A 14,772-nucleotide genomic window follows, 5' to 3' on the forward strand; every position below is an offset into this window, starting at 1 on the left:
AAAAATAGAAAAAACAATGAAAAACGCCCATTTTTCAAAATGACGGATTTTGAAAGCACCAAATTTCCATAACTTAATTCCAAAGTGGAATCAGCATAAAAGAATGTTTGATTGCTTGCTTACGATTAAAATGTAATGCCACATTTAATTGTGGGCACTAAAAGGTTTTCAAACAAATTATAATTTAAAAACATTAACGTTGAACTGTAAACGATAAGACTTTAAAAGTGCCTTAACCTTAATTTCGCTGATTTTTTAATATCACACCTTATAGTGTTGTGCCCATTACAAGAAGGCATATGAATATGTATGTATGCCATCTGCTCTAATCTCTTAAGTCTGTAAAATTCGAGTCAATAAACAATTGACCAAATTTTGTTGTAATAGCCTTATCTCACCCAATTCCGTCTGACTTATCAGCTTCAGCACAAATTGAAAGAAATTTCGAGGTTTTTGATGAAACATTACCTCAGAAAGAGAACATTTCAAACTTATTCTAGAAAAATGTATTTATTAACGGAATAATATCGTCCTGTGCATATCCATTAGAAATAACCTTGTGTAAGTTAATGGCTCGTGAAAAAACGGTTTTAATGATAGGGATGAGTTGCATATATTTTCACAATGATACGATATACCCACCTAAGCGAGAGTATCACGGGCTGCAATGAAAAAAAAGCAAAATTATTGTGCAAGTCTCGACCTATTCTAACTCGGTACACCATTAATCTCCTCGATTTAATTTTCTCATGACACATTAATAAAGCCTTCACGTCAGTCAACACATGGTATTACGAGAGCTATTGATGAGCTGAAAAGCAATCAAACAATCAATCTATTTTCATTGAAATCGCAGACGGAAAATAAAACTAAAGAAAAATCCGTGCTGAATGTCTTGAGATAAAACGCTTTCAAAAATGACATAATGATCGAATACCTGTAGGTATATCAGTGTACTTGCCGCCTTTAATCTCACAATCAGAAGAAGCTTCTGCTCTCATCCCAGATTTATAAAAGTGATAAATTATTATTTTTCGCCATCAACTTGAGGAACGAGACGTAGAGAGATACTATTTTTAGCAATCAAAAGGTGGAAATTTCCCTTTTAACCACACTTCAACCCACCCATGGCACTTTCGGCACTGGATAACGGAGGGACCTAAGTTGACCATATCCAATTCCGCCAAATCGACAGACTCATTTTTCCAAATGAAATCGTCTCTAACAAAAGAGACGAAGACTAGTACAATTTTTCACTTCATGAAGATGAAAATAAATCTTTATTAAGTGGAATATTGTAAAAGTCTTTGTCTCTGTATTTCAAGGAACAGTTCCACCACATAACACATGAATCTGTAATTTATATTAAAATCTTCTCTGCTCCCTAAAAAAAACTGCCTAAATTTATAATGACATCACTTGACGTCACGTTGCAAAGTGGTTTTTTCTAAGATGATCATTACCGTCAAGCGCTTAGATCTGAAGTGCAACTTTAGGATCCAAAAATTGTTGGCAAACCATTTCAATGCCCCGATTCATCATTTTCCCATGAAATTTGCGGGCGTTGCAAAAATAACGAGCTGTATACAACATCGCTTAAACTTCAATTCATTCAGCGTGCATGGAACAGAGTTCGCGAATCATCATTGTCCATCGATCACTCGAAACTGTTCACAAATCTGCTGAGTCATCATCAAAAATTGTTACACAAAGGGGAACGGAAGGAAAAAAACTTTAAAAAAATTATAGGCGGAAGCGACAGATGAGTCTCCGTAACAGGCATGGCGAGATGGGTACACTTCACCTTCAATAGGAGTTATTAACGCTCGCGCATTCGCAGAGGGTGCTCGGTACCGGACAATGAAAAATAATTGAAGGGATTCAACGGTCAATCGGGGGGGAGGCACATTAACTCAGTTCAAAGAACTCAATCGAGGTGACGCCGGGCCCTCATGTTGTACCTGCCGCAGAGAGTGCTTTATGACGACGTCGGTGCGTCATCTGCGGCGAGTGATTGCTTGGTGGGCGGGAGAGAAGGTGAGAAAGAGGCAGGAAGAGGAGGAGAGAGCGAGAGAGATGTGGCCGGTAATGAAGGGAGCAAGTTCAATGTCACATACGGAGCCGGCCGGCCGGTGGCGGACTGGAGTTGGATGAGGAGGGGAAGATGGTGGTGGGGGTCCCTGAGAACCACACAGCGCTAGGCCGCCAAGGCCATGGAAGGCAAAAGCGGACATAAGGAGTTATATTCAGAGGAATTTCTTGATATATATTCCAAGGATGCGCAACATTTTTGTGCAGTCATAAGCAGCAATTTAGTAAGCAGCAGTTTAGACTTCGAGTCACCCAGACCTTATATAAGTAACCTAGGTAAGGCTCGTATTGACAACCCAAAGGGAAGGTTGTCAACGGAACAATGTCGCCGAAGCCTAAGATCAAAAATAATTATTAATTCAAATATTTGAATACATTTTCCTCTGTGATGTTTGATATTTTCGAATGTCTTAAATGTCAAGGGCAATGTCTATGTCACATTCTTAAGAGTCCCGAATCACGTAAAATGTCATTGTTAAAAATACCTATTAGCTGGATATGCACAGTCACATTATGGTTATTTTCCTGATTTCAATAATTCACGATGTTTTTTCATGTAATAACACTTAGTCGGAAGAGAACAGGAAAACTCGTTAGCTCCATATTGAAAATATATGTAATGATCACTAAAATATCTCCAAAATAAATATATTCACCACAAGGAATTCGATAGTTGAAAATGATTGGCTGTCTTTATTTTCCCATTCAATTATTCCATCAAATAAATATCCTATTTGGGAATTTATTCACTAAACCCTCAAGTTCTGTGAGGAAAATCTAATGTGTACGAGTAATTGGAAACGCTACAAAGAAGGTAGAAGAGTGAGGAAAAGCTCACCGAGCCACTACTTCCGTTGAAATCCCAATGCGTGTTGGTTTATTGACAAAGAGAAAACGTTGAAATCGAGACAGTGAGTTACAAAAGTTTGAAGGACGCCAATGAACAAACCTCGGATGAAACTGGAAAAAATAAATACTGTTAAAAATAGTGTGAGAGGCGTGGGGCTGTGATTATCGAGTAATAGCAAAGTTTCATATTTTCATTATTTAATGGAGGTTCCATCATTATTATGCAACTAACAGCAGTGTTAACCCGTTTCGTCTGGATGCAGCAAAAGTTTAATTAAATCTTAATTTTGTAAAGCTTGGTATGGTGAATGGTATTATTTTTTATGATATAATGCGTAATATAAGTTTTTATCCCTCGGATCTCCAATTGAAATGCACAGTTTGATTTTTATTTAAAACAATGATGTGATCCACGCTGCATCTCTATTAATACACCTTAGATAAAATTATTTAGAAAGGATATTCTAGAGCTTGTTCTATTTTTCTGGAGTATTCTGATTCTGGGACTTGCTAGACTCTCCTTAAACCTTGTCGAATATTCTGAAGAATTTTTTAACCTTCGCGGTATTTCTGGAACCTTCCAAATACTCACTGACATTTGTAGAACCTACTGGAACCTTTTTCAACCTTTTCGATCGCAATAATTATGTCCTCCTCATGTCACAGGTGTTCATTTTCAGCACCCAAAGATCCATTCTCCCAAGGTGGAATTTTCGGTATCAATCCCAGGTTAACCCCCCTAAACTCTGGGTGCTATTTTAGGAAAGAAACCCAATCGTCACTTTGACCAGGAGGATCAAAACACATGTGACAATCTTGGACCCAAATCCGTCGAAGCACGACTATTTTACTTTCAACCCCGATTCAATGTATTACCCCGCGCGTGGTTTACCCAAAATGGTCCCAAGCCATTACTTCGACCCGAGGGTTGAAAAAGACATGAGCCTTATTCAGTTTAGACTATGTACAATTCATATTTTTCCTTAACCCACGTTCATATCTTTCTCCATTTACCTAAAATCAGAAAAGGTGAACACGTTACATGAAAAAGTGAACATATATGGCTACATAATTTTTCCTGTACCAAACATGATCCATTGAAAACCGCATATGGTGATACAAGTCACCATTCTGCTTTTATCATTTTGACTTACAAATTAGGGATTCTACAACAGAATGAGTAGTGGGTGGTGGAGCAATGATACTTCAGACTGTTTTCTAATGTGAGCGAATGTGCCAGTAGATCTCAGGGTCCTACACTTTATTTATATCATTGAGTAAGAGTAATCCAACGGTCAGAGCAAGTTTTACGGATTCCATTCTTAAACTCTCCTTTATTTCTTATCTCCATCTAGCACAGAACTGGATGAATGCTTTGGGACCTGGATGGTAATATGAATTATTCTTGTAATCCTAATAAATCCTACCATCCTTCATTTCGTATACGTGTCAAATCTTATAACTATTGATTGATTTGCGGAAAATTATGGGTTGTAAGAAGGTTTACAGGTGTCAAAAAAGCTACTATCATTACAAGTATTTCCATCTGAAGATTGGTTGACAGCAACCAGTCATTCTTCCCTTTCTCAAGCCATCTTCGTTAAAGTCGGATAGCTCTTCCACATTACAGCCCTCTTTAATTAGCCTACATATTCCTTCCGCGGCCTTCATTTCTATAACGTTCCCAACAAAAAAATGTGTCAAGGTTCGGACAATAAATCTGGTTTTTTCTACCATACATTACTCAGTATTTCCTTCTACTCTTCAGTTTTCATAAAAATTTCTCGTTTCTTTCATTATCTGTCCATTTGATCTTCAGAATCCTATTTCAGTGCCATATTTTGATGGTGTTTAGTCTTCTCTGGTATGTTTCTTCAATAGTTCATGCCGTCGCTGCACATATTTCACGCGAAAGCTTTCCCTTATATCACCATTGTTTGTGAGTTTATCCTTTTTCCGTCTTCGAGATAAACGTCATCTTAGATTAAGCAAATCTTCCTCTAATATCCATAACTCGCTTTTATCTTCTGTAATGTTACTTAGACGGTAAGGTGTAATTTCACTAGTCATCATCATTAGCGCAACATTTGCCAGAAATTTCTCCCTTCCGTACACTAGGATTTTAGCTCTAGCTTTTTTTAAACCTATATTTTGTGTAAATAAAATTGACTTTTTAATTTACCACATGGTTTTATACCAATAAAGTATCCATTTTAAAGGGCGTGCATACTTTGAAACCACGATCAACGATCTATAGTTAAATTGAGGGGAAATTTGCAAAGTATCCTTTCTTTCTAACTGTGGAATTTCACAAGATTTAGCTGGCTAACATACATGAACTATATCTGAATTCAATGTTATATCCTCAGAATACACCATGCTAAATGGTGGTAGCGGGCTTTTTGGATTGTCTTCCAATCCTGTGGTGTAATTTTAAAAACGGTTTTGATGATCAAAACAGCTTATACCAAAATTGGGGAACTGTACAACGACCCACTATCGTTCCCAGATATTCGAGAAATAGCAGTGTTTAAATCTATCTCTGCCAGGGTATAAGCCACGTGATTCAGTAGGTACATTCCCCCGATTAGTTATCCCCATGAATTGTGGATAAAAGGTAATTATGAGGGTTCAGGAAAATTTCATTTTCCAGCCGCATGTAGTCGAATTTCAATTAAAGGTCAAGAAGTGACAAGTGTTTCAATAATCAAAGGATAATTAAAAAAATATGCCTGTAATTATAAGCTATACAAAACATTCCACCAATTTCCTTGGCAATAATATTTTACCATTACTGAATTTTATAACCAGTTCATTTTCGATATTATGATTGCACAAAGCTATTACTATTCTTACCTATTGTGTATAAGAAATACCCCTTTTAGTTCCACCGTTAAAAATAATCAATGTTGTTACAACTAACACCAATAGCTAGTGGAAGTCTTATGCCATTTTTTCTAAAACATCATGAACTAGATACATCTTGATTAGGAATCTCTAGCAGTAGACAGCATCAACTGATGTTATCAAAAGTGCCAACACTCCCTATCACCCTTTTTAAGCTGTTTTCAATGGGGTTCACTGCAGTTCTAGGGCCTTGACTCGTGAAGCTTAAACACTTGCAAGGCAAATGAACTTCGAAAAAGGAGTCCAAGGTAGAGAGCCTCAGGGAAGAAGAAGCCTGCTATGAAACCTGTGATGAACTGCATGCCAGAGGCCTCTTATCCCATTGAAGGACGTCAAAAAAATGAGGCAATGGCCTCACTTATAAAATTCTAAGCGGCTAGCTGATCTCTTCCGCTCTAATTTTAAACCAATGGGGATATTCTACGATAGAAAGACCTCGACTGGCATTTATTCAGTTTAACCTCGATGAAATTGCCTACAATAATTAATAACTAGCCTTTATTTCTTTTTCATACGGAAAATAATTATTAACATTTCATTAAGGCATATAAAAAGCAGACCAAACAATTATGGATTTTTTTATTAAATATAGAAATACAAGTAAAAATAAGGAACTTATGCCAGTTTCAAGTTATAAATACAGTATAGGCAAAGTATGCTGACAAATGTTTAAAATCAAAATTTTTTCTTATCAACAAGGCTAGATAGTAAATGTGCCCTGGAAACACCTGAGAGACTTAATGTCATTTCTGTTACTAACCATTTCAGTGTTTATTTTCGATTTTATCGCTTGCCCCATATCTTGCCCATATCCACGTCTCTTCAAAAACACCAAACTGTGGACAACAACAATTTCCACGTGAAAATATGTCAGCTTCAACCCATGCTAAGTCAAACAATATTTAATAGGCTAAAATGATAGCAAAGAACCAGGGAATTTTTGAAACAGTTAAGAGCTCCAATTCCAGTAAATGCTACCAGATTAAAGATAATATAATAGCTATCAAGATTAACAAATTCCACGCAAAATTTTCAATTGAGGCCCTAAATGTTAATCCGAAGCTGCTGCAAACTCTCCGAAAAATTACTAAGCTATCACAATAAATACAGCTCCTTTAAGTATCACATTCATCATAGAGATTAAGAATACAACATTATGACAAAATAAAATATTAAAAATGACAGTCTATTAATAAAATAACGCTTTACTTCACAAACTGATTTCAACATAGAAGGTAACACTCATTTTCATGCTCCGATATTATACTGATATCTACTTTTAGCAATTGGGATAGCCATGCCCTAATATCACATCATTGATCAAGTAATGCGGCTTAAATTATTCAGAATTCTTTCAGGACTTTTACAATTGCATTGCCTCGCAGTCTAAATTGTTCTATTACTTAGTAATCTACCGTTTTGGGAAGTTTTGGATGGACACAAAATAATTCCTACATTTCATATCCTCGCCCAACAAGACACAACTTGACACCATGCACTAATTCAAATCCTTCTTCAACTCCATATACATTTGACCACCCTGCATTCCATCCAAGATGTCTAGCCTTTTTCTCCGACTTCGACGCTTGCCTAACGACCTCCCTTCTGTTACTGTCTTCAAAAATCCATTGCCTAACCAAATACTCTGCATCACTTTCCTCCCTCCTTATGATTTCTCTTAAGTCACTCTCCTTCCCAATAATGCCTAGTACTTAGTCTTCTTCCTTTCGGTACAAGCCACCTTTTCAATCCTTCCCCGCACCAAAATTACAAAATTTTCCAATCCTCCAAAATACTCCTATTGCTTGCTTTGGTGCCTGTGCCGCACACAAGCACACTCCAAATCATTTTTCACTGATATTTTCTTAACATCCTTACTCAACGTCCCTCAATTAACTCTCCTCTCCATGTGAAAGCTTCTTTGCCTAACGTAATATCTCTTCTGGTTACATTATTACAATGGCCATCTTGGTCCAAAACACTTCCACGAAAGGTAAACTCTTCTACCTACTCTAGTTTTTGTTCTCTTAATGTAACGTTTACATAGCTTTTTCCTTTCTCAAAAATGTCATTACCATAATCACCGATTCTCCAATGTGGTCAGCAATCATTATGATCCTATATTGATAAGATTACTACACGTAAATCTTGGCTATCCTTACAGTTAACTGATTTTATGGATTGTCCACCTAATTCCCCTCCCAACTTCAGTCCTTTCAGTGTCTCAATTATAAACCTTCGCGTATTTATTGAAGAACACTGGTGGTAGTGGATACCCCTGTCTCCAATTAGGACCGCTCATGACGACTATCCATCCACCAAATGAGCTTGAGCAGCCCGATAAATGTACAGATTTCGGATAACTCGCCTATCCGTCCACTCTACCCTAGAAATTCATTCGTTAATTCTACCCAATTAACTTAACTCTACCAAATACCCTCTCAAAATCTACGAAATAAAAAATATACATTAATTTTACTGTTTCTTTCCATAAGTGACGTTATCAATGCGATGACACGTACTTTTCCCCTTTCAGAACCCTACTCGATTATCCCCCAAGTAATCATTTTCACTCTTCAAAATTCTTTTATTGAAGCTCCTGAGAACCGCCTTAACTGAGTACGAAATCAATCGTGCCGTTTTCTTATCATACGGCTGCATTTCAATCTTCCGGCCATATTCCTCCCGGGTGCATGCTTCGCACCAAGCCATTAGAACTCATATATTTGCTTAGACTCTTCGATAGTTCAGTCGAGATGTTATCTATCCCCAGGGTCTTATTTGATTTCAATTCCCTTGATGACATTTCTCCATCGCAATCCAGGTTTCCAGACATAAACTATACTCGTAAATATATTTTTATTCTATATCTAAACCAAATAGTCTGATGACCTACGCATATATAGTAGATCCTATGTGTACCCTTTCCATCTCTCCTGAGTCTCTCCCAGGCCAATCCATTATTTTCCAGCTTTATATTTGGTGGGTGCGAGTTTTCTTTTTTACTTCCTGATAAAGCTTCCCGGCTTCCTGCACAGCACATCCATATCGGTCGTCTACTGTAAGCCCTTAATATCTTCGCCCTTCGTCTTCCACCGTGTCTTTTTCACCGTATTTGTTTCCAAATGCAGTATATTACTCAACTCATTGTATTTTCTTTTTCCTCGTTCCGGGTATGCATTCTTCCATTTCTTTCTCTCCACTATATTTTTCATTATATCATATGTGCACGTATCCATCCATGGTTCCGTACCATTTTCCGATTTACTATTTCTGTAGTTTCGCTTGAGGTTTTTGATGCCTCTTTTTAGAGATGTTCCCATTCTTATTCTACTTTTCCCATCTATTTGTCTTTACTCATCAATTTTCCAACTGTCTCCGGGTTTTTCATTATTTTCTTATAAATGCTTCCACATTTCATTTCCTTTTTCTTCTTCCTTGTTTTATCTACTTGAATCTGACGCTACACTTCATCAGCACCAAATTATAAAGTGAAACTGCATCATCCTTCGGGACGCTGTGCGAATTGATTAATCTGTTACTAAAACCTTACCTAATTAAAAATACAGTCTACCTGATATGTCTGGATCTTCAGGCATTTTCCATACATACCATCGTCTACTATGGTGTGTAAACATAACGCTTGTAATGAAGAAACCATTAACTCTAAAGAACTCAATTTATCTACTTTATCTTTGCGGGCATTCCTAGTACCTTAACCGTAGTTCCCCACCTCACTCACATTCCTACCTTCACCCGGCAACGCATTTCCCTCCCCCATCACTATCAAATCTTTCCTTCCAGGAACACCTGAAATTATTTTAGATAATTCATTGTAAATCATATCTATATCTTCCTTCTTAAGATTGCTTGCGGGCACGTAAGCCTAAACAATGGCCAATTTCGTTGGTTCACCTTTTCACCTCTGCTAATGAAATTCTACAACGCCAATGATTTCTGTTCACTTCACTTCTTCCTACTTTTTTATTCATTATTTTTGCCACAACTCGCTGGATCTCTAATGATCCCCTGTATAATTCTCTATAACTATACGGTTATCCCCGCTACTCTTACATCGTACCTCCAACAGCCCTAAAACATCTATTTCCTCTCTTCATCTCTCGCTAGGTTTTTCTAATTTTTTTTTGCTCAACACCATAAAACATTCCGAGTTCCTATTCTAACTTACTGAGTTTTCTAGCGTGTCTTCAGTGCTCCTGATCTCTCTTTCGCTTCGCAAGGCTTGAGTGAGATGAAGAACACGGAAGATTTGCCTCCCCCGCTGCCGGGCACAGCCCACGACCGATTGAGTCGAGTTCCTTAGCAGCCAGGACTCGTTCACTCTATAGTGTTCATCATGTTATTCTTGGGAGAAGCACGTAATTTAGTTGGTTTCCCGCTACAATCCTCAATAGAGATTAAAGTGGGATGCCATTACTGAAATGGCCGCCCCACTTGGGTCAGACCCATTTGCAGCAACCTCACTGAGGAACAGACGGTGCGCTAACTACCTTTCATCTGGGGCCAACCCTTTGACCTATCTCTCATGGATTACTGCATGGATTACTCATCCATGTAAAACTGGACACTAAGCTCTTTTACGTAGTAGAAACCTAAATACCATGTTTAGTTAATAGGAGAGTGCTGGATTGTTAATTTAGAGCATGGTATCACTAATATCAGAGAAAGAGAGAGGTTTAAGGATAAATAAAGCTTTTTTAAGTATTAATACTCCAAAACGACTAAGAATAACAAAAAAGAACCCTTGAGCATTAAAGAGGCCAAAATGATGTTTTTTCACTTTTTTTATTACTATGCACCTAGTAAAACGGCGTTCGCTGCTGTCATATATCTCTGATAACGCTGTTCTGGCGATACGGCTGAAGGCCATGAAGTACACAATTTGGCAAATATGAATAATTTTTCACTCGAAAACGAATAAAGAGTACTAAGCATTCGGATGATGAAAGCAGACACTATCGGTATCGTTTAGCAGCATATAAAAATGGAAGCGATATACGGAAAATTAATATAGATATCGGAATTTGAAGTTCACACCAACGAGTGGTATATATGTGAGTGTGCATACATTTATACATGCATATCACGCGCCCCTTCTGTTGGCCTGCAGGGTAACTATGACGTCGATGACTACTTCATGGTCCTGGGTTAATCCGTCACTGACTTAGCCCCTCGTCTCTCCGCCCGTCACGTCGCGTCACGGTGATCGTAACACCATTCCCTTTAAGCGCGCGCGACGCGTCATTCAAGGGGCGGCCGATGCGGCTCATCGGCCGTCCAGTGGTACCGCTCGCTCGGTCGAGGGGGACACTTCGCTCGTACAAGTATAGCGGAATCGAGGGGTTGCACAACCGGAGGGGAAGAAAGCGGATTGGAGGTGACAGATGAAGATCGGTGAGTCGTGAAATCAGCACGAGGGACCGGCGGGGCGGAAGAAGCTCCCACTGAGAGCACGACACTCGGAGGAAGAAGGTTGAGCTGGGCATGCCGGGCTGCAGACTGCGCCTATGCGCGAGAGTCTGTCGTACAGCACGCACGGCCTTGGAGGAAGATTTAGCGGTTATTATAGCCCCGCCGAAAATTAGATCAGCAGACACTTCATTTATATAGAATGACAGGTGGATCCAATTGGCCTGATGTATTCTCTCAACATGGGCTAACTAATGCATCGGGGCAGGACGAGGAGTGCTGAGGCCAAGGTCTGCTTAAAACCTGATACAGCGGACAAAATGAAGTTCCAATATTGGTTGTACAGGAAGAAATGTGTGCTCGAGATACAATTTGGTGATGAATAGAGATCGCATGTTTGTGTGAGAAGCGAAAACTACATGCACAGAAGCTGGTGGGATTGCCGTGTGATATTTTCCTAAGAAAATTCCATTTCAAGGTGAAAGCGTGTGTTGTAGAATGTTGTGATGCTGTCGAATAAAACGTGGAATCATCTGCCATGATCAACCACTTCCATCTGCCGATTTTGGTAAGCATTACCTACACTTAAGAGGAAAAAATCAGGAAAACTTTATTGCCTAAGGCAAGTGTCATGGCAATCTTAAGTCGTGGCGTCGTGACTACAGTTATTTTATTTCGTTTCGAGGCACTCATTCCAGCTTCATTGAATGCCGCAGGTAAAAATATTCTTTTGTTGATTATTTAAGGTAGGATTGGCAGAGGATTTAAAATCAGCATGTTTTAATATGCACCTTTTTCCAAAACCATCACCAACCCATGGCAATTACGTTAATTAGGAGTATCCACAGGCCTACTAGTCATCGACTTCAGAGAAAGATAATGAGAAGGTGCCTAGGCTAGTTCCTATCCTGGAGACGTTACGTTCATTTTATTCAACTTTCGTGACGAGGAAGTTTATGCTTCTATCCAATAAATAGCATGGCATATCTCAAACTGCACAGGGACGGATCGCGAATGGAGAGTGGGAATGGACAGTGCTGCGCTGGAGAGGAAGACAATGATATCTACTGTCACCTGCTCTTTTCAGCATATATATATATATATATATATATATATATATATATATATATATATATATATATATATATGTATGTATATATATGTGTGTGTGTGAATATTAGGTTTTGGATTACTGAAGAATGTCGTGATAGCGTCGATCGATAACCTACCCTAAATCAGGCTAATAATCCAGTAAACATTATTTTTCACATTCCGGAATTTTCCCCATTAGTATCTGAAATGACGCCATATATAACATAGGCTCGCAATATACTTGAAAATATTTCTATTGCAAACATTATAACTAGTTGAAATTCAACGGGAGGAATAGTCTAACGAGGAAATTACTCGCGCAATTAAAATTTACTTTGTTAGTATCCACCCGTTAATTAAATAAAAGCATAGAAAAAATAGTTTTGCCTGTTAGTGTGCCATCAGGCACAATGGCGATGCCTAACTTGAAATACAATGATGATGCCTTAACTAGTGCCACTATTTATAATTTTTTTTGTTAAATTCATTCGTGTATACGAAAAAAGTTTATTTTAATTTGGTGACAATATCCCACTCTCTGAAAGTACTGCTTTTGAGTTTGGTTTTTAAACAGATTCATGATTAATTTCTAGTTATCTCGCTGTAATTAAAATATCGAAAACATATACCTTTCGCAAATGAATTGTCTATTGCATTTAATAGCTTTCAAGAAAACTTAGCAAGCAGTTAAAAAAAAGTACCATAGTTATCCTTCAAAGGTTATTTACCTATTAAAGGTAGCTTTTGAACGGTCACTCATCAGTACGTGTATTATGTACCTATTACATTTCGGGAGGAATTATTCTTGTTTCCTGTGTTTTAACAATCTTTCGATGGATAAATGATTACTGTCAACCTCATATAGCTCCTACAGAGGGTTCAGTCTTGTAAGTTTGATGGATTAGATAGTTCAGATTTTTTGGCAAAGATAAATGAAGTTGGAGCTGGATTCACATTTAAACTTTATCATTGGAGTTAAAATGTATATTTCTCAAAGATATGACAACTTCAGGAGGTGAAAAGATTTGTAATTTCGATTGTTTAACCTATGAATAAATGGTCTAAAAACTCTATAGTTACGCAAGTATGTCAAAGCAAACTTATTCCAGAACATTTCGCAGGCGGAAATAAAAACACCTAATTTTAGGGAAATGAATTAAAATAAGTACCAAAAACTTGTGGAACAATTCACAATACATTTGTTAATTATTTCCTTTTAGTGTTAGACATTCACATTTTTAGATAGGGGTCTTGAAATTAGGCGGGTAATTACCCTCTACAAAGTGAGCTGTTGATGAAAAACCTTTTGTGACCAGTGATAAAGAAAAATGAATAGCAAAAAAAATGATAAAAAAATATTAAAGTCTTCATGTAAGTGGTTAAACAAATTCTCTCGCCATGATTTTTTTGTAGAGAGAATCAATATATAAAGCTATTTTCTGAAAAATATTTTTATGCAACGGAAATTCATGTTATATATAAATTACAGCGAAACTATTAAATAACAGGAATACATAACCGGTAGCGAAAGAAGATTTCCCCAAAGGCAAAGGTCAAAGCAGTAGTTCTCATGATATTAACATTCATGTAATCCTGATCGCATAGTTTTCTACTCACGGCCAAGAGATTCTCCATGATCTTTATGCACATTCAGCTATTGACTACTTTTTCTATATTTCATACATCTATTTACAAATGTGATCGTTTCTTTTCCTTATCACTTTTAAGGTTTTTATTTATTGCACCATTATTCTAAATAATTAACTTGGCGATAGGGCCCTCAAATAATGATTCATTGACAAATAATCAACGGACGATTTATAAATTTTTGAATCGACTTTTCTGACCCACGCAGACGGCACCGCTTTCACTCTGGCCTATGGAGCACTCTTCATTGTTCTTTCATTCACCAAGTCCATAGATTCAACATGTGAGCTGAATTTCATTCCATCAAGACAAAGAAGGGCACCCGGCAAAATAAACTATCGTGCACTTCCGACTAAACCAGTTACCAACACAAAAGGGGGCGTTTCGGGAAGACATTTTCGTTACAGCATTTCCCTCTCCCACTTCCATCCCCTATCATTATCTTTACTCTTGTGACCTCCCACAAAACTCACATCAACGAAGGAGATTTATGACATTTCATTTCGTTAACAACGGGGTGACGCCTAAAAACCTCTGACTTCACCGCTTCCGCGAGACGAAGGACCCATTGTGATTCAGCATCTCACTGGCCTCGCATTATCCGAGGGTGCATTAAGAGGAAGAGTGGACGGAGACAATTTAAGGACAGATAGGTATATGCACTGGAGGACAAACCCATAGGTGCCTACAGTGACGAAGTACAAATTCTGAAAACAGTTGTCACTCGAGTCGAAGAGGAGACCGGCGCATTTTGGA

The 14,772-nt window shown here is 37.9% G+C and overlaps 1 protein-coding gene across 2 annotated transcripts in view; it reads left to right on the forward strand.

Annotated features, from left to right (window-relative positions):
- LOC139701016 (phospholipase B1, membrane-associated-like) overlaps nucleotides 1-14,772 on the forward strand; it is a 61,016-nt gene that overhangs the window by 21,187 nt on the left and 25,057 nt on the right. Inside the window, exon 1 of one of the 2 annotated variants that reach the window (XM_071599575.1) lies at nucleotides 11,176-11,845. The exons of the other annotated variant lie outside the window; for it this stretch is intronic. The gene's annotated coding sequence lies outside the window, so the exon portion shown is untranslated. Of the gene's footprint in view, nucleotides 1-11,175; nucleotides 11,846-14,772 lie in introns of those variants that run through there. 2 annotated transcript variants of the gene reach the window in all.

Source organism: Hetaerina americana, unplaced genomic scaffold, assembly GCF_022747635.1.
Source record: "Hetaerina americana unplaced genomic scaffold, ioHetAmer1.1.p SCAF_11, whole genome shotgun sequence".
In the NCBI taxonomy this organism is placed as follows: Eukaryota; Metazoa; Arthropoda; class Insecta; order Odonata; family Calopterygidae; genus Hetaerina; species Hetaerina americana.